Source organism: Mirounga angustirostris, unplaced genomic scaffold (genome assembly GCF_029215605.1).
Source record: "Mirounga angustirostris isolate CCGP_5_RB_7025 unplaced genomic scaffold, mMirAng1.0.hap1 SCAF_9, whole genome shotgun sequence".
NCBI lineage: Eukaryota > Metazoa > Chordata > Mammalia > Carnivora > Phocidae > Mirounga > Mirounga angustirostris.
The window spans coordinates 4522816-4548868 of NW_026991717.1; the positions used below are offsets into that span (position 1 = coordinate 4522816).

The 26053-nt window shown below is 39.4% G+C and overlaps 1 protein-coding gene across 1 annotated transcript in view; it reads left to right on the forward strand.

Annotated features, from left to right (window-relative positions):
- Positions 1-12: 12 nt before the first annotated feature.
- The window catches only part of AP3B2 (adaptor related protein complex 3 subunit beta 2), a 62352-nt gene continuing 36311 nt past the window's right edge, over positions 13-26053 (forward strand). The window contains exons 1-2 of the mRNA XM_064569821.1: positions 13-141; positions 636-698. The gene's annotated coding sequence lies outside the window, so the exon portion shown is untranslated. The remainder of the gene's footprint in view (positions 142-635; positions 699-26053) is intronic.

The window sequence follows — 26053 nt, forward strand, 5'->3', positions numbered from 1 at the left end:
ACTCCTCCTCCCTCCTTCCGGTGGAAGAGCCTTTCCGGTTTCCGGGCGTCGGGAGGAAGTCCCGCCCCCACGCAACAGCGTATCCCTGCGGGACGCGCCGTCGCTGCGCGGAGGCGCCCGCAGATGCGAGTCCGTGGCGGGGTAGGTGGGTGGGGGCGACTCCTGGACTGAGGTCGCCGTTGCTGGGCCCCCGGCGGGGAGTGGGGAGAGGGCTGAGCTGTTCAGCGGGGCCGGGGAGAGCGGCTTGGAGACTCCCGTCTCCTCAAGAGCTCCCTCGTGAGCGTCCTTCGGGGGGTGGAGGTCCTTCCCCCGCCAGTTCACTAAGGTTCTGCCTTCCGTTTATCTGCGTAGCCGCATGCCTTGCAGTCATAATGGTTCCCGCTTAGTGAGCGTTAGCTGCTGGTGGTTTCAGAGCAGGAGTCAGGAGCGTCTGGTTAATTCCTGACTGCTGCTGTTGCCCCCTCGTGAAAGGGATTGAGTACCTCCGTGGTTCTCAGCTGGACTAGGGACATGCGCTGTTGGGGTTAGGAAGAGCAATGACAAATTAAGGTTGCCCTCGTTTTAGTTTCCGAGGGCTGTCGTAACGACGTATCACAGATTGGGTGGCTTAAAACAGCGTCTTTATTCTCTTACAGTTCTGGAACCAAGAAGTCGGAAATGAAAATGTCAGCAGGGTCATGCTTCCTCTGAAACTCCAGGTAAAAAGGCTTCCTTGCCTTTCCTAGTTTCTGGTGGTGTCCGGCCAGCCTAGGAGTTGTTTGGCTTGTAGCTGCATCCCTCGGATCTCTTAACTCCAATAGGGTGTTTTCTCTGTCTGTCTCTCTCTCTTTAAAAGGACGAAGGACCACCCTACTCCAGTATAACCTGATCTTAAGTAATTACATTTGCAATGACAGTTTCCAGATCAAGTCGCCTGCTAGGGTTCTGGGAAGGACATGAATTGGGGCGGAGGGCGGGGGGGCGGGGGGTGTGACACTTGCCAACCTCATATAGCTGTCCAAGAGCTTAAGAAGTCGGCAAGCCAAAAGCTGAGAATTTGCTGTAGTACACAGGAATTCAAACGTAGTTCAGTTGGATCCAAGAAGTTTTCGTGGACATTTGAACTGTTCCCTTGAGAGGCGGGTAGGATTTGGATGTGCCATCATAGCTCATACCCAGCATTCTAGGCAAACAAACATCACAGACAAGAAAGCACAGGTTGAAATGTGAAGTAAGTTAGGTTAAAGCAGGAAGCATCTTGAATACAAGCTAAAGAGTTTGGATTCTATTCTGTATTGAAAATGAGCAGTAAGTCAAAGTGTTTTGGCAGAGGAGTTGTGCTCTGAAGATTAATTAGCAACTTGAGTCAAACCTACTTTGGGTTACTTAGTCCATTTTAAGAAGTCTTAAATCCTATTCTCTGAGCATATCCTGTTACTTTTCATCCTGGTGTCTCTGCTCATGCTGTCCCTTATGCCTGGAGTGCTGCCATCAAGGAGAGTTGTTCAGATCATTTTATGTTTGCATCCCAGTATTGCCAAAACCTGACAAAGGTAGCACAAGAAGGAAAAACTACCAAACTCCCATAAATACAAAGCCCTGAAATAAAATATTAGCAAATTCAGTCGTGCCCTCCATCTGGAACAAAAAAGGTTTTATCTCGGAAATGATTTAACATTAGAAAGCCTGTTTCTATAAATCACTGTATTAGTAGCTTAAATCTGTATGAGGTTTAAATCTGTATGATCGGGGACGCCTGGGTGGCTCAGTCGGTTAAGCGTCTGCCTTCGGCTCAGGTCATGATCCCAGGGTCCTGGGATCGAGTCCCACATCGGGCTCCCTGCGCCGCGGGGAGCCTGCTTCTCCCTCTGCCTCTGTCTCTCTCTCTGTCTCTCATGAATAAATAAATAAAATCTTAAAAAAAAAAAAAATCTGTATGATCGTCTCAATTGATAAAGTGTTTTTTGAAAATATTCAGTACCTCCTTTGATTGAAAACACTTAGCAAAATGGGAATAGACAAATAGCAACTTGATAAAAGGCACTTAAACTGATAGTAAATTTCATACTTAATGATAAAACAGTAGAAACATTCCACTAAACTCAGAAAGAAATGGAATATTTACCTTCCCTACTAATATTCAACATGGTGCTAGCTTTTCTAGCCAAAACAATAAAGAAAAGGACAAAAATGTTAGAAAAGAAGTGAAGATACTATTTTTAGATGATGTGATTTTATTTCTAGAAAATGGAAAAGAATGAAATTACAAATTATTAGAACTAATTAAATGGTTCAGCAAAGTGGCTAAATAAATTACATACAGACACTTAAGTTTTTCTTATGTACCAGTTATAAAATAGGGAAAAAACGGAACCCAATATGAAGATACTGCACAAAAGAGACTTTTTATGAGAAATATGAAGAATTATGAAAAGACATTAAAGACAAGTAAATGGAGATTTCATGTTCCAGTATGGGAAATTCAGTGTTTTAAATATATCAGTTTATCATAAATTAATAAACCGTTTTGATACAGTGCCTACTAAAATACTGATGGGATCTCCAAGTAATTCTCTTTGGTCAAAGTATATTCTTTTGATACACTCTTGGGTGCCATTTATTGGTATCTTATTTAGAATGTGTGTCTTACTAGTCAGACTGATACATAGGGGAGGTTTTTTGTACTGTGTTAATCAGATGTTGGTATTTAAAATTATACTGGATCCCTTAAAATAACTGTAGGGATCATTTCATATTTTACTCTGGTCTATATGGTAATGGTCTGAAATAATTTAAGCAACTTCAGAATTATTTGCTCTTTTAAGGCCGAGGAGAGAAATCAATTGTGAAACTCTTATTATGTGATGCAGTATTATATGGTGGATTTTAAATGATGTGTCCACACTCCTCTGTGATCATTTAAAAAGTCAACTCTTCTCTTTTGTGGGGGATCAACTGTAATTTATATTTTGCTTGGAAGTCTTCCATTTTCAATAGGTTTTCCAAATTAGTTGTCCATTGTATTGTGTATGAAATTCTGTTGTGCTTCTTAAAATCTGTTCTGTGCATGAGTTGTTCACTTTCTCATTCCTAACCTTACATATTTTTGTTTTCTTTTTTCTCGAATCAGACTCACAGAGGATTTGTCTCTTTTGTTGAGTGCTTCAGAGAATCAGCTTTGGCGTTTTTCTGTTCTTATTGTTTTCTGTTTTTCCCTCTTCCTACTCTCTTGTGTTCTTTTCCAATTTCTTAATATTAACCTAAGAGCCTTTATTTTTTTAAGTGCTTTTATTTTTAATCTTTCATTTTTGATGAAGACTTTTTAAGGCAGTAATTTGCCTCTGAATACAACTTGTATTTATGTTGCATAGTTTTTGGTATAAAGTGTTCTCTTTTTCATAGCTTTTTACATATGTTGTAATTTTGTCATTTTTTTTCATTTGACCCAAGAGTTATTCAGGATCGGATATCATTTTTTTTAAATACTTAAGTTTTTCAATCATTTTCTTTTCTCAGTTTTATTGAGAGATAGATGTATTGACATACATCACTCTGCAAGGTCAAGTGCACTGCATGATGGTGATCATGTTTGTATTATTTTCCAGTTTTATTGTGATCAGAGAATTAGATTCTGTATGTTTTAACTAAGCATTTCCTCTTTGGCAAGTACATAAAAATATGTATATTTTCTTCTTGGAATTAAAAAGTTCTGTGCCTCTGTTCCATCAGGTTTACTGGTTTTAGTATTCACGTTTATTGATTTTAGAGTTCCAATTCTCTGATATATTTCCTAGATCAGTCTAATTCTAGAAGAGGTGTGATTAAAATTTCCAACTTAAATGTATTTTTAAACAAGTTTTTCTTGCATTTCTAAAAGGTTTCCTTTTATATATTTAACTGCTATGTCAGTGGTTCACACAAGACTATCCCTTGTCTTCTTTGTAAGTTCCTTTTTATCCTATTTAATGCTTTTAACTTATGTCTAACCAATATCCCCTTATCTGATGTTAATGTTACCATTCCTTATTTTGTTTACCTCTCTCTGGTTTCTCATAGCTCACCTCTTTGTTTTAAATCTGTTATATTACTTGTAAGTTTCATTTCTAGTAAAAGAAAAAATTATAGATATATAACAAATGAGCCATCTGGGTTTAGTTTTTCACCTGGAAAGTTTAGCAGTAACCATGCAGAAGCCAGCTGTGGTGCTGAGGGGATCTGCAGATGCATGGAGGCCTAGAGCTTGGATAGTTTTATGTTGCAAAAAAAACCCAAAAAACCCTTAATGTTATATGATGTGAAACAGTAGTTCCCAACACTGTGGTATCACTATTGCCCATTATCATTAATTTTATTCTAAGGAATCACAAGCAGATCTGCAGGAAGTCATGGATTAGACTTTGCATTAGTAAAGATTATTTTCCTTTTATAAGTATTTCAGGTGCCCTGGAAAGGTTCTGAGGTGACTAAAACCCAGGCCCACTATCTCTTTGCTTTCCCTTTTTTTCCTGCCAGAAATCAGCCTGCCTCCTCACGTCCTGCCTCTACACTGCCCAACTAGTTCTGAGTTATCAGAAGCTAATGTGGTCAGAGGTCCTGCTAGGGCTCTTGCAGTGGAGGGGAGAAAGGTGTTCTTTTTACTCAAAGCCAGGAGGGGAGAGGGTGAACACAGGAAGGCTTGAAAACAGGAAGCAAATCACCTCCATTCATGTTAGTCTCTGGGTCCTCCCAATAGTAGCCAGTTGGAAGACGGGAGTTCTGGGGCCAAAAGCACACGGTCCCTGTTCACAGTTTCCCTCAATTTCCCACTGAAGAGGCTCCAGGTTAGGACCAGCGCTGCTTACCTCGTTTCCCCCGCTTTTCTCATTCCACTGCCCTGCCTCCTTCCCTAATCAAACGGCCAGATTTGAGTTCCTGTGATACACCTCCCTTTCTTCCTCCTCTATAGCCAGTAGACTTTTGGAGTTGTGAAAGAAGCCTTGGCATCGAGGTTGGAAGACTTGCTTTATAGGCAGCAGAGCAGAAACAGAATGGCCTCTACCCTGTTACTGTGTGAACTTTGTGGAAAGTGTTCCCATAATCCGTTAACCTGTAAATTTTAATCGGTGTTCAGACTCTGATTTCTCTCAATGCGAAGTTGCATCTCAAAACGAGAGTGACGCCTGGATGATTAAAGGTGGTAAAAACAGGTTTCCTGTGTGAGGAATACTGGGGACAGCGCCTGGATGCTCGGTGTGTGAAGATGTTTTGTAAATGAATTCAAGATACTTGTGTAAGCATAGGGGCGTTAGGGAGACGAGAGAAAGGAGACCCAGTCTGACAGCAGGTGCTTGCTGCCAGTGCGTTGGAAGAGCGCTCAGGCAAGTCACTTAAATGCTGTGTCCTGTGTTCCAGTGATGTTGAAGAACGTGGGATTCCCTGCAAGCGCCCCCTCCGCCCTCACCTAACCTCGAGAGGCAGGCTCTGTCTCCCCTCCGTTTTCAGGAGAGCACCTGCTGTCTACATTGCTTCAGCACACACCCTTACCTCCACCCTATCAGAGGGAAGAGGTCTTCTCCCATCTGGGGCTCGCTTGTTCTTGTGGGCTCCGATGCCCCACCTCTCCTTCTCATCCTCATTGGACTTTGTTTCCTCACCTAATACACATTTTGTCTTCTGAGCCCCATCCAAAGAATACTTACCTCTAGATTTCTTTCAGGCATTTGAAGTGATTAATCCCTCTCTTTAAAAAAACTTTATTGAGAGGGGAGGGGGGTGGGAGGATGGGTTAGCCTGGTGATGGGTATTGAGGAGGGCACGTTCTGCATGGAGCACTGGGTGTTGTGCACAAACAATGAATCATGGAACACTACATCTAAAACTAATGATGTATGGGGATTAACATAAGAATAAATATAATAATAAAAAAAACTTTATTGAGATATACTTAACAACCATACAACTTACCCACTTAAAGTGTACGATTCAGTGGTTTTCAGCATATTCACAGAGACACGCAACCATTACCACTGCCCATTTTAGAACATTTTCATCTCCACAAAGAGAAGCTCCCTACCCTTTAGCTGTCATCCCCCTTCCTCACAACCTAAGCAACAACTGATGGGAATACTTTGTAGACAAAAGATTCTGTTGCTGGACATCTGCATCTTCTGGACATTTCGTGTACATGGAGTGTTCTTGTGTCACTGGCTTCTTAGACAGTTTTTTCAGGGTTCACTCGTGCTAGCATCTATCAAGTACTTCATCCCTTTTTATGGCCAATTGATGCTCCATTATATGGATATGTCTATCAGTTGATGGGCATTCGAGTCCTTTCTACTTTTTGGCTATTGTGGGTAGTGCTGCTGTGAACATTTGTGCACAAGTTTTCATTCGAATGCCTGCTTCAGTCCTTTTGGGACAATACCTGGGAGTGGTGTTGATGGGGCGTGTGGTAGTTGTATGTTTAACCTTTGGAGGGACCGCCCAGCTTGTTCCGTGGTGGTGGCACACGTTAGCTGCCCCCCAGCATGCACAGGGGTCCCCTCTCTCCAGCACCAGGTCCTGAGTGATCAGTAAGGCCTTTCAGTCTGAAGGCTCTTGCCCTTCAAGTGTGAGAAATTCTCTTAATTTCCTCACTTGATTACTTATGTTCTTTCTGGAATGTCTGTTAATTTAGGGTTGAAGTTCCAGGTTAATTTTCTGTCTCTTGTTTCTCTTTCCATTTGTGTGTTCAGCTATTTAGTTGAAGATTGCATCAGTTTTTATCTTCATGCCCTTCTATTGACTTCATCTCAGTCCTGCTTTTACCTTTCAGGAGTTTTTGTTCTTTGTTACTCCTTTGTAGCATCCTGTTACTGGCTTAAGGGTGAAATTTCTTCCATGTGTCTGTTTTCCCCTGTTCCCTGAATTAATTCTTCCCTTCACAATCAGGGCGGTTTCTTGTTTATTTATTTATTTATTTTTATAATCTTTCTACTGGAAGATGATACTTCTATCTTTTCATCTTGGAAACTTCCTCAAATGTCTGAGGGTCTTGACTGTTCATATTTAAGAATGAGGTAATAAATGGATTATCACCTCTCTCTACTCGGGTGAGACTTGTCAGCTGCTAAGATGATGGGGCAGGAGTGCTGACATTTTGCCCTAAGTGGCTGAATGCAGGGTATTTTCTATGGAGCCATTAAATGTATGTACAGAATAACGTTTCAGTGTTTTCTGTGTATATGTGTGTTGGGAAGTTCTGGGTGTTCTCCGTTCCTTCTCCCACCCTGGGGGTAGATGTCGCTGTGAGGCATTCTGTGCTGGGTTGGAGAGAGGGACACCTATTTCATATGCGGTTTCTTGGCCCTGCCTCTCATCCCCGCACTCAGTGGTTCCTGGTTCTGGACCGTTCTAGCAATCTGTAGAGCACATTGGTTTCTTCCTTGGTTTTATCTCACCCTCCACAGTTTGTACTACTTCCCCTGGCTGTTTTCATTCCTCATCAGCTTCCTGTCTTTGCAAGTATTTTGAAATCTCTGATCCACTGATGGTCCTTTTTTTCCATTCTCTTGTCTTGATCTTTATGTCTCTTTTTATCTCTTAAGTATTGTTTTAATGAAATCCTAGGAGGGTGAGATAAGTCAGTGTTTTCAGTCTTGCAAATATAATAATTCTATGTCACTGCTTTCTGATTTTCCTTTTTTTTTTTTTTTTAAGTTTTTTATTTAGTAATCTCTACACACAGCGTGGGGCTCAAACTCACAACCCCGAGGTCAGGAGTCTCGCACTCTACCGACTGAGCCAGCCAGGCGCCACTGCTTTCTGATTTCCACCATTAAAAACAACTAAAAGTCCATCAAGCATTGATTAAATTATGCTTTATTCATGCAACAAATACTAGGCATTCATTAAAATTGATAAGAATCCATTTTTGGCATCAGTAACTCACCAAGATGAGTATGTTTTTAAAAAGTTACAAAGCAACGAGTTATAAAAGTATAAACTAGATTCATAACATGTCACTGAGGGGAGAGCCCAATTATAACAGCGGTTAAATCTGAGAGGTGATATCCAAAGTTCTTTGTTTCAGTTTCTTTAAACATCTCTGTATCTTCTGAACTTTTTAAAAATTAGCATGTTTTTAATAACCAGAATATATTTAAATTGATTTGTGAAATAGTATCATGACTGTCCTTGTACCTAACTTTTGTGTACATCTTGACTTTTTAAGTTAAGTACCTACATTTATTTGGTGAAGAAAACATCATATGAAGCTTTAAATAGGTATTTTCAGATTTCCTCTCCAGGAGGAATGCAGATACATGCTCACCAGCAGTATCTGAATCAGTGCTGGTTCCCTAGGCCCTCACTTGAGCCAGGGAGTGATCCATCACTACTCGGTTCCTGCGTGGCAAGTTGGATGGGTCATCACTTCCAGGTGCTTTCTGCAAGGTGTGTCTCATTGGATTGGCACTCAGAGAGTCACCCCTTTCGAACTGGTGTTTGTATACTCTCCAAAGTTGTGCTTTTCTCTTAGCTCTTTCTGTTGTCAGCATTTGGGGGGGGGGGGGTCTGGTTTATTTTCTTATGAGTAGTTATCAAAAGAATCACTTTGATATTTGAAACTCTTCTCTACCCAGTTCCAAAAGTGTAACAACTAAAATAGTAAATTCCTGAACTCGGTTCCTCAGATCTCAAAATGATTTTTCCTCTAGTTAAGACAGTATAGGGAGAGAATTAGGAGTTTGAGCTTTACAGCTAAACTGCCTGAGCTAAAAATCTTAGCTCTATGACAGCTTACTAGCTGTAAACAGAGTCTAGTTAATGAGCTAGGCCCAGTTCCCTCCCCTATATAATAAGTGCACCTACCCACGTAAGCGTGTGACATGGGGCTGGACATAACAAACTCTCGAATTGTTTATGAATTTGATCATTACTATCATAAGAAGGGACACTCCTGAGTAGGTACAATGCTGTGGACTGAAATGTGCCCTCTCCTGAACTTTTTAAAAATTAGCATGTTTTTAATAACCAGAATATATTTAAATTGATTTGTGAAATAATATCATGACTGTCCTTGTACCTAACTTTTGTGTACATCTTGACTTTTTAAGTTAAGTACCTACATTTATTTGGTGAAGAAAACATCATATGAAGCTTTAAATAGGTATTTAAATAATACCTGAAAATGTGTATGTTTAAAAATTTTTTTTTTATTTGAGTATAGTTGACAATTCTACGTGGCCTCAGGTGTACAACATAGTACTAGATTCACTTCCTCTCTAAAAAAATATATATGTTGTAAAAAAAAAAAAAAATTATATTTTAAGCCCTAACCCTGAATGTGATGGTATTTGGAGATGGGACCTTTGGGAGATAGGTTTAAATGAGGTCAAGAGAACGGGGACCTTTTGATGGGATTAGTGCCTTTATAAGAATAAACACCAGAACTCTCTCCTCTCCACCTTTGTGCTCCCCAGCAAGAAGGCAGCTGTCTGCAAGCGAGGAAGAGACCCTTCAGCAAAACTCAACTATGCTGGCACTCTGATCTTAAGACTTAAAAACTGCAGAACCGTGAGAAGCCAACAGTTCATTAGTATTTTGTTTTGGCAGCCTGAGCTGATTAAAACATACAGTTTTGGGGCACCTGGGTGGCTCAGTCAGTTAAGCGTCTGCCTTCGGTTCAGGTCGTGATCCCAGGGTCCTGGGATCGAGTCCTGCATCAGGCTCCCTGCTCAGCGGGAGCAGGCTTCTCTCTGCCTGCCACTCCCCCTGCTTGTGCACTCTCTCTCTCAGTCAAATAAATAAATCTTAAATACAAAAAACATACAGTTTTGTTATCATTGAGCATGGGGCCTGGAGTCCTAGGTGAGAAATAAAGGGGAGCAGTGAAGATAGACTATGAGATGGGTTTGGATGCTGGTAGAAGTACAGAATACATAGTGACTGACATCCATGCTTTGCTTATATCTATCTGTTTGCCATCTAGACTGTTTATCATGGGAAAACAGTAGCAGTGAACTGGTAACTGTTTTCCCAAGCAACAAGACCTTGATTCACCTGAATTTGAGGGCTAATTTTGTGGAAGATTATGGAATGAAGTTTCTGTGTGAGGCTTTGAGTCATTCTGACTATAAAATGCAGAATATAATGCAGACTGTTCTGCAGCTTTCCTTCTATATGGCATTTGGTACGTAGAGATTCTGGTTATGGATGAGGATACTGGAACCGATATCTTATTAAGGAAAAGTTGAGTTCTAAATGACTCGTTTTTTTCCTAATGGAGTTCTGAATAAGTCTTTTGTCTTCATTATAATCATTATAATACAAGTTTTTCTTCCCCAAAGTCCCACTGATTCTTAGAGTTTTCTTTTTGTGTAAAAAATGCTTTTTTTGTTGTTGTTACTAAATCGGTATTAGGGTATCGTGAAAGGAATTAAAATATTTCAACCCACAGCTTCATTAAATTAATACCAACTACTTCAAGGTTTATTTGTTTATTCTATATGTGAATAATTTTGTACACTTGTTTATTCACTTAATATTATTTCAATGACTCATTTCAATATTGCTATTCATTTAAAATACCCATATAATAGTCTATAGAACCACATTATCTCTGAAAGGGTGTTGGTAATATGCAGTATGTATGGCCAGTGGATGCCAGTCTGACCACTCAGACCATGGCCCAAGAGAGGATATGGTTTGTCCACCAAAGTGTAAGGTCCAGCCTTCAATTTAGGCTAATAAGCTCAAGGTTTATAGTCTTTAGAGGGGATTTTGAGAAATTGATTTTAATTAAACAATTTGGCAAGAGGCATGAAAATTTTAGAATATAAATGAATGTAAATAGAAGGGAGAGTAGATTTGGAATTGGCATTTGGTATGTAGGTATTTTTGATTAAAGTCTGATTTAAGTCATTTTCTTCTGGAAGGAAAATCTACCTGGAACTGTGGGTAACTAGATGATCATTTACTTATAACAGGGAAGGAGTTGGATGATTTTAAACATAGGCGGTAAAACTGCAACATATGAACACACTTGTTATGAAGACTGTTGATTAGAGACTCTTGAGGTCTCCTTCCCCCTGCTCCCTGAGATGTTTACCAGGATGCTTCACTACCTCCTGGACTGATTGTTTATCCCACAGTGGTAATGAGCTGAGAACTTACTAGCAGATAAACCGGAGTGAAGAAAACTATAGCCTGGAATGTTTACAAGTAAGGATTTAGCAGGCATGGAGTCTGTCTTCCTAAGAGTATCTCCAAGAGGCTGCAGGCTGAGAGCAGAAAATGGAGAGTGGAAATACGACTAACATCAAAGGGATTAACTGACGGACAGGACAGACGACCCCTGTTCATGCTGTGGCCCTCCTCAACCCTGCATGAAGTGACTGGGTTAGCTGCAGCCATCACTAAACTGGAAACAAAAGCTGGAGAACTGTTTCCGCTTTGGGAGGCTCCCACTTCCAGTGTGGGAAAGCCCTTCTCACTTGGGCGTTTGGAAGGTCCTCTTTCCTGCCCCCTGCCTATGTACCCTAAAATGGAGTCTCCCATTTGACACACCCTCTATGTGTGCAGAGTTCACACTGTCCCTCCCATTCCACAAAGAGGCCAGCTGGAGAATTCAAACTCCCAGCAGCAGAGGAAACTCAGCCAGCCACCCAGAGGCCAGGTCCTTTGTTTTTATGTAAATTTTTTTAAGGGTTCAACGAAGATTTACTACTTGTGAAGAAAACCAACAGAAGGTAAGAAAACCCCTTAGGAGCAAACAGCGGCCTGAGAGGGTAACTAAAAATTTTAGTGTCTATGGAAAGATTTGAAGATTCTACATCATAAATCAAGAATAGGCTACCGTGGAAAAGGAATGAGAGAATGAGAAAGTTCTTAGAAATTAAAATGATTGTCAAAATAAAAATTTAATAGTACTGGAATAAAAAATACATTTTCCCTAAAAAGATAGTTAGAAAAAAGATACAGTGTTAGTCTAGAAAAATCTAAATACCTAAAAGAATTTAAGAAGGAAAAAAATAATAGAAGAATGATAGTTCAGGTAACTCAGAGGTACATGTATTTTTATTGAAAAAATACTAAGCATAGTAAATTTAAACAGTGTCTGTCTTCTCACACACACACTGCAAACCCTTGAAAGATTTTTGAATCTAAAGATAATAGCCTAAAAGCTTCCAGAGAAGGAAAACAGAAGTTACCTAAGAAGGAATGAGAATTAGATTGGCATCTGTTTTGTCATCAGCAAAAATATATGTTAGAAGATACTGAAGCAGACCTTCAAAAGTCTGACTAGAAAGGTTTTTGAATACAGAATTCTGTACCCAAACAATTAAATAGAAAACGGAAATAGGTATTTCAGTTACGGAAGAATTTGTACTTCACATCTACATTTTTGTGAAATTATTTAGTATTCTTTGGAGAAAATAAAATATCTAGTGAAAAAGATTACAACCTAGGAATGCAATGAGACCAAAAAAAAAAAAAAAAAAAATCCTAGAATGTTAGCTATGCAGCAAGCCTGAAAAATAATGGGTCTACATTAGACAGGATGCCAAAAGATCAGGAGAATTCCTTGAAAGAAAAAGAAGATTCCTTTTAAACAGGATAATTAAGAGGCTGATCATCACCAAAAGAGTAATGGTATATGCCTCATTTTGTCAAATATATAAAAGCAGTTATTAGAAACACCAGGGAAAGTGAAGTTTTATAAGAACATGGTAGTCCAAATACAAAAACTAAAATGTAGCATGATTGTAAGCAACTACCAGAGTGTAAAAGGATTTGATTTGACCTTGACCCTTGAAGTGGTGCAAGTCTGGTGATAGGAGTACATTTCTTACTCTTTGAATATAATCTTACTCCTTGGTCCTGCAGTGAATGATATTTATAGAAATATAATCTCGTAAGTGCTATATACTCACTTTGAAATTTTAGAATCTATGTGTAAAATACAGAAACAATGACTAAACTGTGTAATGGAACCAATTAGGATAAAAGAGGTGCACAGAAGTTGGGAGATAATTTCCTCATATAAAAGTCAATAGATCTATCTACTATTATATCAAACTAAAGTATTGATAGGAGAAATAAAAGCAATGTAAAATATGTACAGAGTGAGGGGGGACTTCAGTGGATTCACTCAATTGAAGACATGAAGGTGACAGTCCAGGGAGACCAAGGCAGCTAGAGTTTACAGGACAGTGTACCATTGAGGAGAGAACTGGATAGGTCAATATAGAAATTGGGTTCACATGGACTATTCACCAGAGTCCTGATCAGCTCCTGTGTGAGGAAACCTGATGCCAGAAAAAGAACCACCTGGAAGAATTTTACAACAAAAGTAGTGCCTATTCCCACGACCAAGACTGGAAAAACTCATAATTCATTAGGCATTGGGGAGAATACTAAAAAAAGTCTTGCTTCATTAGTGGGGAATAGTTATCCCTAGCCTAAATATAGTTCTAGTCCCACCAAACAAATCTTAAAAATAAGACCAGAAAGGGCCAGATTCCAAATAATTACATCTTAGAACTACATCAACGCTCCAAAAATTTTGTAGGAATACAAAAATATCCAGCAGTTAACAGCGTAAAATTCACAATGTCTAGCATCTAATCAATGATTACCAGGCATGCAAAAAAGAAAAAAATGCAATCCAAATGGCGTGAATAATCATTGAAACCAACCCAGAACAAAGACACTAGAATTAGCAGAGAAGGACATTAAAAGTTATTAGAACTATATGCTATAGATTCAAAAAGTTAGGTAGAGAAATGGAAGAGCTAAAATCCCAATTTAACTTTTTGAGATGAAAAATACAGCATCTGAAATGAGAAACTGGGTTGGTTCATAGCAGATTAGACATTGCAGAAGATTAGTCAATTTGAAACATAGTCATAGAAACTATCCAACATGAAATAGGGAAACTTGTTTTCAAATGAACAGTATCAGTGACCTATCAGATAACTTCAAGTGGCCTAATGTAATTTGAATCCCAAAAAGAGATGAGGGGAGGATATATTTGAAGAAATAATGATCAAGATTTTCCCAAATGGATGAATACTATAAATCTACAGACTGAAGCTCAATGAACACCCAAGAACAGGAAATAAGAAAGAAATATACCAGGCACATCATACTCAAAATTTTTTAAACCAGTGAAAAAATCTAAAAGCAATCGTATGGGGGAGGGGTGCGGTAGGAGGAGATATTACAGAAGAACAAAAGTAAAGATGATGGCAGATAACTTGGTGGAAACATTGCAAGTAAGAAGTATTAGAGCAACGTCTTTAAACACTAAGAAAAAAAAAAAACCTGTCAGGTGAGAATGCTATACCGATTCTACCCCTTATTTCAAAAACAGGTGAAATAAAGACTTTTTCAGACCTATTAAAGCTGAAAATTCATCAGCAGCATCCCCTCCCTACAAGAAATATTAAAGGAAGTCATTCAGGCACAAGGAAAATAGCAACAGGTGGAAACCTTGATCTACTGGAGAAAAGAAGAGCACCAGCAATGACAACTACATGTGCATTTTTTTTTCCTCCAACAAAACAACCTGTTATTTTTTAGAAAGAGCCAGGCTGTTCTTATGACACTACAAAACTGGTAGAGTTAAGATATGATTTTTCCTCGTTTCTCCTTGGAATAAGATATGGATCATTGCATCCTGTGGTATCATCACCTCCTTAACTGAACAAAAACATCTAGAAAATCATTTCTGTGACTTTAGCCACCAGTTTGTTAGTGATATCCACCCCTTCCCGGGCCTGGAGTATAAATAGTGGTGGGAGGCACATTTATTTTCTTAATCTTATCTCATTGTTTTAGCTAACTTTTTCTGTGATTATGAAATGGACACGTTATCTCACTCCAAGATACAAACTTCAAAATACTGGTTCACCAATGTTTCTGGGACCACCAGTCTGTTCTGTTAGTCATTTTGTCTAATCTTGTACCAGTACCACACTGTCTTAATTACTGTGGCTTTATAGTAAGACTTGATATCTGATAGGATGAGTCCTCCCTATCCTTCAAGAGTGTCTTAGCTGCTCTTGGCTCATTGCTCCTGTATACACATTTTAGAGTCTGACAGTTTCTGCAAAATAAAGGTGAATTTGTGATTTGTGAGTTGTATAATCCTCAAATAAGATTGGGGGCAAACATTTCTGCTTAAACTACTTCTTAGGTTCAAATAAATAGTTTATGTGGCCCATAAGCTTCTTTATCTTAAGCTTGTCTCTTTCAAGATTTTCACAGGGTTCTCAATTTCAGGTTCATGTGGTTTTTCTGATTACTTTCAAAATTTTTAGTTTGGGTCATTTCTCACCTATATATGTCTTCATTGTATGTTTGAGGGATGTTTCACTTCTGATTGTTGTGACAATTTTGCCTCTGTTCTTCATCACAAAGAAGAATCTGACAAATATAAACGTGGCCCAAAATACCTTGGAGCATGATGGGGTGGCGCAGTTGTAAAATCTTTGAATCACCCAGAGTGTAACCTACGCATGCTCAGGTAAGACCCAACTGTTTCCTGTGTAGAATGTCTCCAGTGAAAAGGTGGTCGGAGTCTGTTGTATCAGCAAATCATGCCGACTCTGTCCTCTGGGGATTGCAGTGGGTCACTCCCCTCCCGTTGTTCCTCCCTCCAATACCTTGACCAGTAAAGCCTGGCGGATAATAAATAATGAGCTATAAGTAGATGAGACCAACTTATTAAACAAATATAAAACATACCTCTCAGACTCCAGTATCCTTATTCCTTTCACTCACATCCTAAATACTCAAAATTTGAGCCTTCAGATGCTCTCATACATGTGTGCAGATAAGATCCAGGATGGTAATGAGTTCTCTGTCCTCCGGGTACCTCAGAACCACGAGGAAAAGCAAATGCAGGAATTCCACAGAAGCACCCTAAAGATTTTCCCAAGTTCAACACAGATGAATCAGTCTATTCAGATACACATACATTCATGGTTACATATAAAAACTCATGCTCTTTTGAAGAGACCAGATGATGGCAGTTATCTGTGATAAAACACTGTTTTACAGGAAAGATGGTTCTTAGTTGCATAGTCTGTTCCTTGGCTGGGCAATGGGGTGTTCCTGGCATTCCACTGGAGGGAGGAACCAACTGTCGGGTGAGGAGAGTAACATAATCAAGATCAGGGGATAGATCGTCGGTGCTTCTTCTAGGCTGTGAGAAGGGTCAGTTGGTAAAAGCAAAAAACAAAAGCAAACCCTACAGTTTTCTTTGGACGCTGTAAGTCTCTGACTTCTGTTGAGGAAGACTGATACGATTATGAAAGGCAAGGAAGATATTGGTGGTGATCTTCCTGATTTGAAGACCTTTAAATGTATTCTCTTGGAATGATCCTGAATACAGATGGACATGAAGCTTTATCTGTAACAAGCCAGGACTGAAACCTCATGAAGATGTATGTTCTGCTCTCTCAACAGCCCTATCAGCCAAATAGACTGTAGCTGCTCTGTGTTGTTATCTGTGGGGTTCAACTGCCAGAACATCTGGGGTTTGGTCCTGGTTGTGTCCTTTGGACCTTGAGAAAGACCCTTTAAAATCATTCTCTCTAACATGCTTGTCTGTACTTTGAAAGAATCAAGTAAGTTAATGTTCTAGCACTTTGAAAGAGTATAAAGTGGTATTATTTACCAGTGGACATGAATCAAGAGCTAGAGTAGAAGAAACTTTAACCCTTAACCTACTTTGGTTAGGAAGGGAGATTTGAAAGGATGTCCGGGCACAACCCGACACCTCACCTCACCTCAATCTCTCCTTTATGTCCCTGTCTTTTTATTGTGCCTCCCATGGCCTTAGTTAACACATTCATCTCTTAATTCATTTGTCCTCATCTAGCCATCCCCAAAAACCTGCTTTCCCAGTTTCCATTATCTTTCACACTGGCCACCAGTTATTCTCTAGAATTTATTTAATTGCAAAATTCCTATTCCCGTACCTCCTTAGGGGACTACAAGATGGATCACATTCTCTCCATGATGTATAAGGCTTCTTCCAATCTACCTCTCAGGCAGTTATAAGCGCTAAGTTTGTGTAATGCCTGACACATAGGATTTAATAGATCTAGTATGATTTATATAATAGTAATGTTATAAATAATTATAAATATGTAGACTATGTAACTTAAATATAAATATTTTAAAAATAAATTTTATATATATAAAATTTTTCATATATATAAAATTATCTCCATTTATAGCCCCTTTCCTCTCTGTGGAGAATGAGAGATGGGGCTGAAAATTCCAAGCTTCTAACCATGGCTTGGTCTTTCTGGTAACCAGCCCCCACAGAAGAGTCACTTCATTAGAACAAAAAACACTGCTATCACCTATGGAGGAATCCAAGGGATTTAGGAACTCTGTTCAAAACCAGGGTCAGGGGGCGCCTGGGTGGCTCAGTCGTTAGGCGTCTGCCTTCAGCTCAGGTCATGATCCCAGGGTCCTGGGATTGAGCCCCTCATCGGGCTCCCTGCTCCACGGGAAGCCTGCTTCTCCCTCTCCCACTCCCCCTGCTTGTGTTCCCTCTCTCGCTGTGCCTCTCTCTGTCAAATAAATAAATAAAATCTTAAAAAAAAAACCAGGGTCAAGGCCAAATATTAAAACAAAGATGCTTCTAGTGCTCTTATCATTAGGAATTTAGGATTTTAGGAGTGCTGTGTCAGGAACCAGGGACAGAGACCAATATATATCTTTTCTATCCTCACATTCACCATTTACTACACTTCGCTCAAATCCCTCTTTTGTTAATTCTTGGCAAACTTAGTATTTCTTTGTCTAAAAGGTATAAAGGCTTCCTTCTCTGGTCACTTTTTCAGGTCTTCGTTCTTTTGTGAAGCCCCCACCCCCACCCCATGTACATGTAGAAATGCAATTACATTTTTATGCTTTTCTCCTGCTAATCTTACATCAATTTAATTCTTTAGTCCAGCCAGAGACCCTAAGAGGGTAGAGGAGAATTTTTTCTTCCCTTACACTAACATCTTCAGTACAGTGTTGACTAGAAGCAGTGATAGCAGACATCCTGGTCTTGTTCTAATTTTGAAAGGAAGTTCTATTAATTCGCTAGGCTGCTATAACGGAGTACCACAAATTGGGTGGCTTAAATAGTAGAAACTTATTGTCTCACAGTTCTGGAGGCTAAAAGTCCAAGATCAAAGTGTCAGCAGGATTGGTTCCTTCTGAGATCGTGTGGGGAAACTGTTCCATGCCTCTCCTGTAGCTTCTGGTGGTTTACTGGCAACCTTTGGAGTTACTAGGCTGTAGACACATCACCCTGACCTCTGCCTTCATGTTCATATGGTGCTTTCACTGTGTGTGTGTGTCTGCCTCTGTGTCCACATTTCCTCTTTTTGTAAGGATACCAGTTATATTGGATTAGGACTCACCCTAATGGCCTCATATTAACTAATTACATCTACACTGACCCCATTTCCAAATAAGGTCACATTCTGAGATACTGGTTAGGACTTCAACTTAATAATTTTTGTGGGACACAATTCAACTCATGAGAAGCTCTGACACTTTGCTATTAAATGTGTTTGCCACGATAACCTTTATTAAGTGAATTCTTTTCCATTTCCTGCTTGCTTAAAAGCTGTTTCCTTAGATGTTAACCTTTATTCAATGTTTTTATATACCTAATGAGATTTAATATATGGCTTAATCTGATAGTGGGTGGTTTATTCTAATAGCTTTTCCATTTTAGTCCATGCCTGAATTTTCAGAATAAACCTGAACTGATCATGATTTTTAATACATTTCTATATTCAGTCTGCTAATATTTTAGAAGATCGTTTCTGCATCTTTGTTCATAAGAAAGATTGGCCTATAACATTTGTTGTTATTGTTATTAGACTGTCTTTGCTTTTTATATTGTTACAACAGCCTCATAAAATAAGGTGGGAACTATGACAGAGATTGTCAGTTGTTTCAGTTTGGGATGATGAAAATGTTCTGGAGATGGATGGTGGTGATGGTTGCACAACAGTATGATTGTACTTAATGCTTAATTGTTAAAATGGTAAATTCTATGTTATGTTTTACCACACATACAAAAACCAAACCCACAGCTAACATCATGCTTAATGATGAAAGACTAAAAGCTTTCCTCTTATGATTAGGAATAAAACAAGGATGTTTGTTCTTGCCATCCCTATTCAATATTGTACTGGAGGTTCTAGGCCGGGCAATTATGAAAGAAAAATAAAAGGCATCCAGATTAGAAAGGAAAAAATAAAATTGCCTCTATTTAAAGATGACATGATCTTATATATAGGAAATCCTAAAGAATACACACACGCAAAAGTAGCAGAGCTAATAAATTCAGGATGGTTTCAGAAGATAAGATCAATGCATAAAAATCAGTTGTATTTCCATACACTAACAATGGACAACCTGAATATGAATTTAGAAAACCATTTCATTTACAAGAGTATAAAAAAGAATACTTAGGAATTATTTTTTACAGAGAAGTGCATGACTTGTACACTGAAAACCACAAAACATTGTTGGAAGAAATTAAGGAAGACAAATAAGTGGAAAGACATCCCATTTTCATGGACTGGAAGACAAGATGGCAGTACTCCCCCAAATTGATCTACAAGTTCAGCACAATCCCAATCAAAATCCCAACTGCCTTTTTTTAAAAAAAAAGAAATGGACGAGCTGATTCTAAAATTCATATGGAATTGCAAGAGACCTTAAATAACCAAAACAGTCTTAAAAAAACAAAGGTGGAGGACTCCCATTTCCCTATTTCAAGCCTACTGCAAATCTACAATAATCAAGATAGTGTGGTGCTAGCATAAGGGTGAACATATAGATCAATGGAATAGAATTAAAAGTCCAGAAATAAACTCATACAACTATGGCCAAATGATTTTCAACAAAAGTCCCAAGATTATTCAGTGGGGAAAAGACTTTCCAGAAATTGTGCAACAAAATAAAAAATAGATAATTTGAACTATACCAAAGTGAAAAACTTTGTATATATATATTTTTCATATGTATATATCAAAAGAGTGAAAAGACAATCCAGAGAGTGGGAGAAAATATTTATAGACTCTAATTTCATAAAGGTCTAGCAGCCAGAATGTATAAAGAATTCTTATAACCTAAAAATAAAATTTAAAAAAATGGATAAAGGTATTAAATAGACATTTCTCCAGTGAAGATATACAAATGGCCAATAAGCACATGAAAAGATACTCAACATCACTAGTCATTAGGAAAATGCAAATCAAAACCACAATGAGATACAACGTCATACCCACTAGGATTGCTGTAATAAAAAAGACAGATAATACAAGTGTAAGTAAGAATGTGGAGAAACTGGAACATTGCTGATAAGAATGTAATATGGTGCATTTGCTTTGGAAAGCGGTTGGATGGTTCCTCACAAAGTTAAACATAGAATTACCATATGACCCAGCAATTCCACTCCTAGATATATATCCAAGAGAACTGAAAATATAAGTTCCAACAAAAACTGGTACATGAATATACATAACAGTTACTCATAATACTCAAACAGTGGGAACAACCCAAATGCCCATCAACTGATGCATGGATAAACAAAATATGGTATATTCATACAATGCAGTATTATTTGACCATAAAAACCAATGCTACGCATGGATGAATCTTGAAAACATTGTGCCAAGTGAAAGAAGCCAGACACAAAAGGTCATGGATTATATAATTCCATTCATATGAAATGTCCAGAACAGGCAAATCCATAGAGACAAAAAGATTAGTGGTTACTAGGAATTGGGGAAAGAGGGGAATCAGGAGTGACTGCTTCAGGACGCCTGGGTGGCTCAGTCGTTAAGCGTCTGCCTTCAGCTCAGGTCATGATCCCAGCATCCTGGGATCCAGCCCCGCATCGAGTCCCGCATCTGGCTCCCTGCTCTGCGGGAAGCCTGCTTCTCCCTCTCCCACTCCCCCTGCTTGTGTTCTCTCTCTCACTGTGTCTCTCTCTGTCAAATAAATAAGTGAAATCTTTAAAAAAAAAAAAAAAGGAGTGAGTGCTTCATGGATATGGGGTGTTTTTTGAGGGTGATGGAAATGTTCTGCAATTAGATAGTGGTGATTGTTGTGCATATTTATGACAATCTAAAACGCACTAAATTGTATATTCTAAAATGGTGAACTTCAACAAGATTATATAGATGAAAAGTGTGCACATGAAAATATGTTCAACATATTAAGGAAATGCAAGTTAAAACCATTGTGAGAAGAGGAACCCAGAGGGATATGATGACTAAATGTTAATGGTATCTGGGATGGAATCCTGAAACAGGAAAAGGGCCTTAGCAAAAAAGTAAGAAAATCTGAACGAAGTATAGACCTTAGTTAATAATAATGTGGTGGGGCACCTGGGTGGCTCAGTCAGTTAAGCGTCTGCCTTCAGCTCAGGTCATGATCTCAAGGTCCTGGGATCAAGCCCCATGTTGGGCTCCCTGCTCAGTGGGGAGCCTGCTTCTCCCTCTCCCTCTGCCCCCAACTTGTGCTTGTGCTCTCTCTCTCTAGTGCTCTCTATCTCTCAAATAAAAAAATCTTTAAAAAAAAAAAAGTGTCAATTTTGGTTCCTTAATTGTCCCCAGTGGACCATACTAATATGTTTAAAAGGGTTAGTTTTTAGGGATCATGAAACTGTTCTGCATCTTGATCATGATTAATCTATACCTGTGTTAAAATTCATAGAAATGGGGCGCCTGGGTGGCTCAGTTGGTTAAGCGACTGCCTTCGGCTCAGGTCGTGATCCTGGAGTCCCGGGATCGAGTCCCATGTCGGGCTCCTTGCTCAGCAGGGGGTCTGCTTCTCCCTCTGACTCTCCCCCCTCTCGTGTGCTCTCTCTCTCTCATTCTCTCTCTCTCAAATAAATAAATAAAATCTTTAAAAAAAAAATTCATAGAAATGTACAACAAAAATAGTTAATTTTACTGAATGTTAATTTAAAAAATAAACATTTTAAATGATTTGGAGGAATTGGAGAGTAACTAAGAATCAGTAGAACCTGGAGATTTGATCCTTGAAAGAAGCAAACTGCACTGGATGAGACCTATCTTTACAAAGCTTTCTCCTTAGGACACTCCTCAGCCTGCACAGTGTAGGTGGCTAGAACTCATGCAGAAAGCCACAGACTTCTTGGCTTAAGATAGCAGTCGATTTTAGTGGGAGAGTGGGAAAAATGGGTAAAGGTGGTCAAAAGGCACAAACTCCCAGTTATAAATAAGTCCTGGGAATATAATGTACATCATGGTAACTATAGTTAAAAAAAAAAAAAAGGTATCAGTGGATAAAGTTCAGTGCTGCCAGAGCAGTTGGATATTGAAGGAGAATACCCAGAAAGGGGAGGCATCTGCAGAGAGGAAATCCCCTAAATCTGCATATGAAATCCTTGGATGACCCCTTACTGCATATCTACTGGGTGAGAGTCCAAGGAGTCCAGTGGAAAGCAACAGCTCAAAGGCAGGAAGCAAAGGGCAGATATTTCAGCTTCTGCCTGCTCCAAGACAGTTGGGATTTGTAATTTGATTTTCACAGACTTAGAGGGGCTTGGTAAATGTCTTAGACTGTCCACTGAAATCCCACAGGGGCCATGTCTTGGAAGACCATGCACCGGGACTGAGGCATTCACTCTAATAATAATGGGGAAGCTTAAACTCACCATAACAAAGGTTGAACCAAAACTACACAAATACAAGGTCAAGTTCAAGCTATCGATTTGCCTGCTAATACAAAAATCAACATTCTTCAGAAGATAAAAGAATCCATGGGGCGCCTGGGTGGCTCAGTCGTTAAGCGTCTGCCTTCAGCTCAGGTCATGATCCCAGCGTCCTGGGATCCAGCCCCGCATCGGGCTCCCTGCTCTGCGGGAAGCCTGCTTCTCCCTCCCCCACTCCCCCTGCTTGTGTTCCCTCTCTCGCTGTGCCTCTCTCTGTCAAATAAATAAATAAAATCTTTAAAAAAATAAATAAAAGAATCCAGAATCTGTATAACATGTCATCCTCAATATCCATTATAGAATCTTTTAAATCCTAGACATGCCCCACCCCCAAATGTAACTCAGTATTAATAGAAAAGTCAGACAATATCAGTAAATACCAAGACCACCCAGATGTTGGGGGTGGAGAGAGAGTTTGAAGCACCTATTATAAATATCTACAAAAGAGTTTAAGGAAAAGAGTTATAATGGATACGTGAATGAGGAATCTTAACAGAGGAAAGAAAATTATTTTAAAAAGTAGAAATTCTGGAACTGAAAATAAATTCAATGAGTGAGTTTAACAGCAAATTGATGGTGTCCAAACAAAGGGTCAGTGAAACCAAATACCAAGAGACATCTCAGTCAAGGGACTGAAAAAATATTGAAAAAAATGACCTATCAAACAATATTCAGGTGATGGCATTAATTGGAGTTCCAGAAGGAGAGGAGAGAGAAAACAGGGTAGGAAAATGTGATTAATTAATGGCAACAACAACAACAAAAATCCCTACCTTTTGTAAAGACAAAAAAATTCAGATTCAAAATCTTAGGGAACCACAAGAAGATAAATATGAACAAAACCACTCTGAGGCACATCACAATCAAACTGCTGGAAAGAGAGAGAAAGAAAATATTGAAAGCAGCCAAAGATGATAAACAAATGACATGCTGGAGAACAATGATTGGAGTTTTCATTGACTTTTCACCTGAAACCATGATGGTCAGATGATATTGGGGGGGGGGGGTGTCTTTAAAGTGTTGAAAGAAAAAAATCATTAATATAGAATTCTACATCCAATAGGATGAATGAAGATGAAATACAGATATTTTCAGATAAAAAAAACATCTCAGAGAATTTATTGCCAGCAGACCTGCACAGAAATGCTGAAGGAAATTCTTCAGGCTAAAGAGAAATTATATCAGAGAAAATCAGACCTTCATGAATGAGTGCAGAGGACAAACAAAAAAATACAACAAACTGGTGATTGCCAGAGAAGAGGGGGTTGGAGGGATGGATGAAGTAGATAAAGGGGATTAAGAGTACACTTACCTTGACGAGCACTGAGAAATGCACAGAATTGTTGAATCATTTTGTTGTACACCTGAAACTAATACAGCACTGTATGTTAAGCATGCTTCAGTTTTAAAAAAATAATGAAGAGGATCAGAAATGGTAAATATAAAAGACTATTTTTGTCTTCTTGCTTTCTCTAAAAGATAGGACACTTTAAAGCAAAAATTATAACGTTACCTGGTGGTTTATAAAGTATGTAGTTGTATATAACAAATACAGCATAAAGGATAGAGCAGGGGATAGTGGTAAATGGGCCCATATGTTTACAAGTCTTCTACATTTTACGTGAAGTTGTATGATATTATCTCTAAGTAGACTGAAAAGTTTAGTAGGTATATTGCAATACTTAGAGACACTACTCAAAATTAAGACAGAGGTAGAGCTAACTATCAGTAGATAGAATGAAATTCTTAAAAAAAATACTTGAATGTGTTCAAAGACAGGAAAGGGAGAACAAAGGAACAAAAATCAAAAGGAGAATTTTTTTAAAATGGTAGACCTAAGTCCAACCATATCAATTATTATATTAAATATCTATAGGCTCAACAGTTTAACTTAAAGGCAGAGATTGCCAAAATGAATAAAACAAGACTTAACTATATTCTGTCTACAAGAGCTGCACTTTAAATATAAAGAGACGGACTGAAAGTAATAGGACGGTAAAAGATAGAACCTGCAAATAGGGAGCAGAACATCAGATGAAATAGACCTCAATGCAAAATGTAGTAGCAGAGATAAGGAAGGACATTTTCATAACGATACAAGGTCAACTCATCAGAAAGACATCACACTCATAAAATGTTCACCCTTTCTTCCCACAGAGGAACTCTGTCAGGGGTTAGCCTGAAGGGGGACGCGAGGGGCTGGAAGTTCAGGTCAGACTACAGCCTAATAATACAGACTAATAATACCACTTCAAAATCCACAGAGCAAAACTCAACAGAGTTAAAGGGAGAAATAGACCATCTCGCAATCATAGTTGGAAGTTTTAATATTCCTCTCTTAACAACTGATAGAAAAACTACACAAAAAAATCCGTAAAGACATAGATGATCTGAATATTATCAACCACGTTGACCCAATTGATATTTCTAGAATAAATGTGCAAAATAAATATTTTTAAATGCACTTAGTATATTCACCCAAATAGACCCTACGTTAGTTGATAAAGCAAGTCTCAATACGTTTAAAGGGAATACAGAGTTTCTCAGACCACAATAGGGTGGGGATGAGGCACTTGGGTACCCTAGAGGGCCAGTGAGGGGTAAGTATGGATTCAGAGAGCAAGCACAGGTGTGGGGTAGGGGCAGAACATTAGGAAGGAGAGAGAGAGGGTGGGTGAGGGCACCAATAACCCACCCCGGACCCCAGCCTCAGTCACTGGCTGCCACCTGCCCCCAGAGCTGCTAGGAGGGAGTCAGGCTATCAAACTGTCCTAGCCTCAATGCTCAAGACAGGGCCCCGGGGCTTACTGCTTGGCTTCCTTGTCTACCTGAGGGACGGATAGCTTGTCCTCCCTGCTCTGGCCACAGAAGGACAGCACCTAGCAAGGTGTGGAGTGCAGCCACTGCAAGGTAAGCTGCTTGGGTTGGGGGCTGGGATTCAGGTGGGGTTAGTCTGTGCCAAGAGGGAGGGGGTAACCAAACCCTTTGTAAGGGCAGGAAGGGCCAGAGCAGAGTGTGCTGGGGGCTCACGGGAAGGGCCTCGTCTGCCCCAATAGGGAGCCCCAACCCTGGTTCTGACTGAAGGTGACAGCCAAGGGCGGTGACCCCAGACCCTTTCTTCCCACAGAGGAACTCTGTTGGGGGTTAGCTTGAAGGGGGACGCGAGGGGCTGGAAGTTCAGGTCAGACTACAGCCACAGAACCAAGGGCCACCACAATGGCCCCACAACGTCTGCACTCAGTGACAGGACCCCATTGGGTTGAGGTCCTGCAGGGGCCTCAGAGAGACTGCCTGACACATACTGATCATTCTGTACCCCCGAAAGCCTTAGGGTGA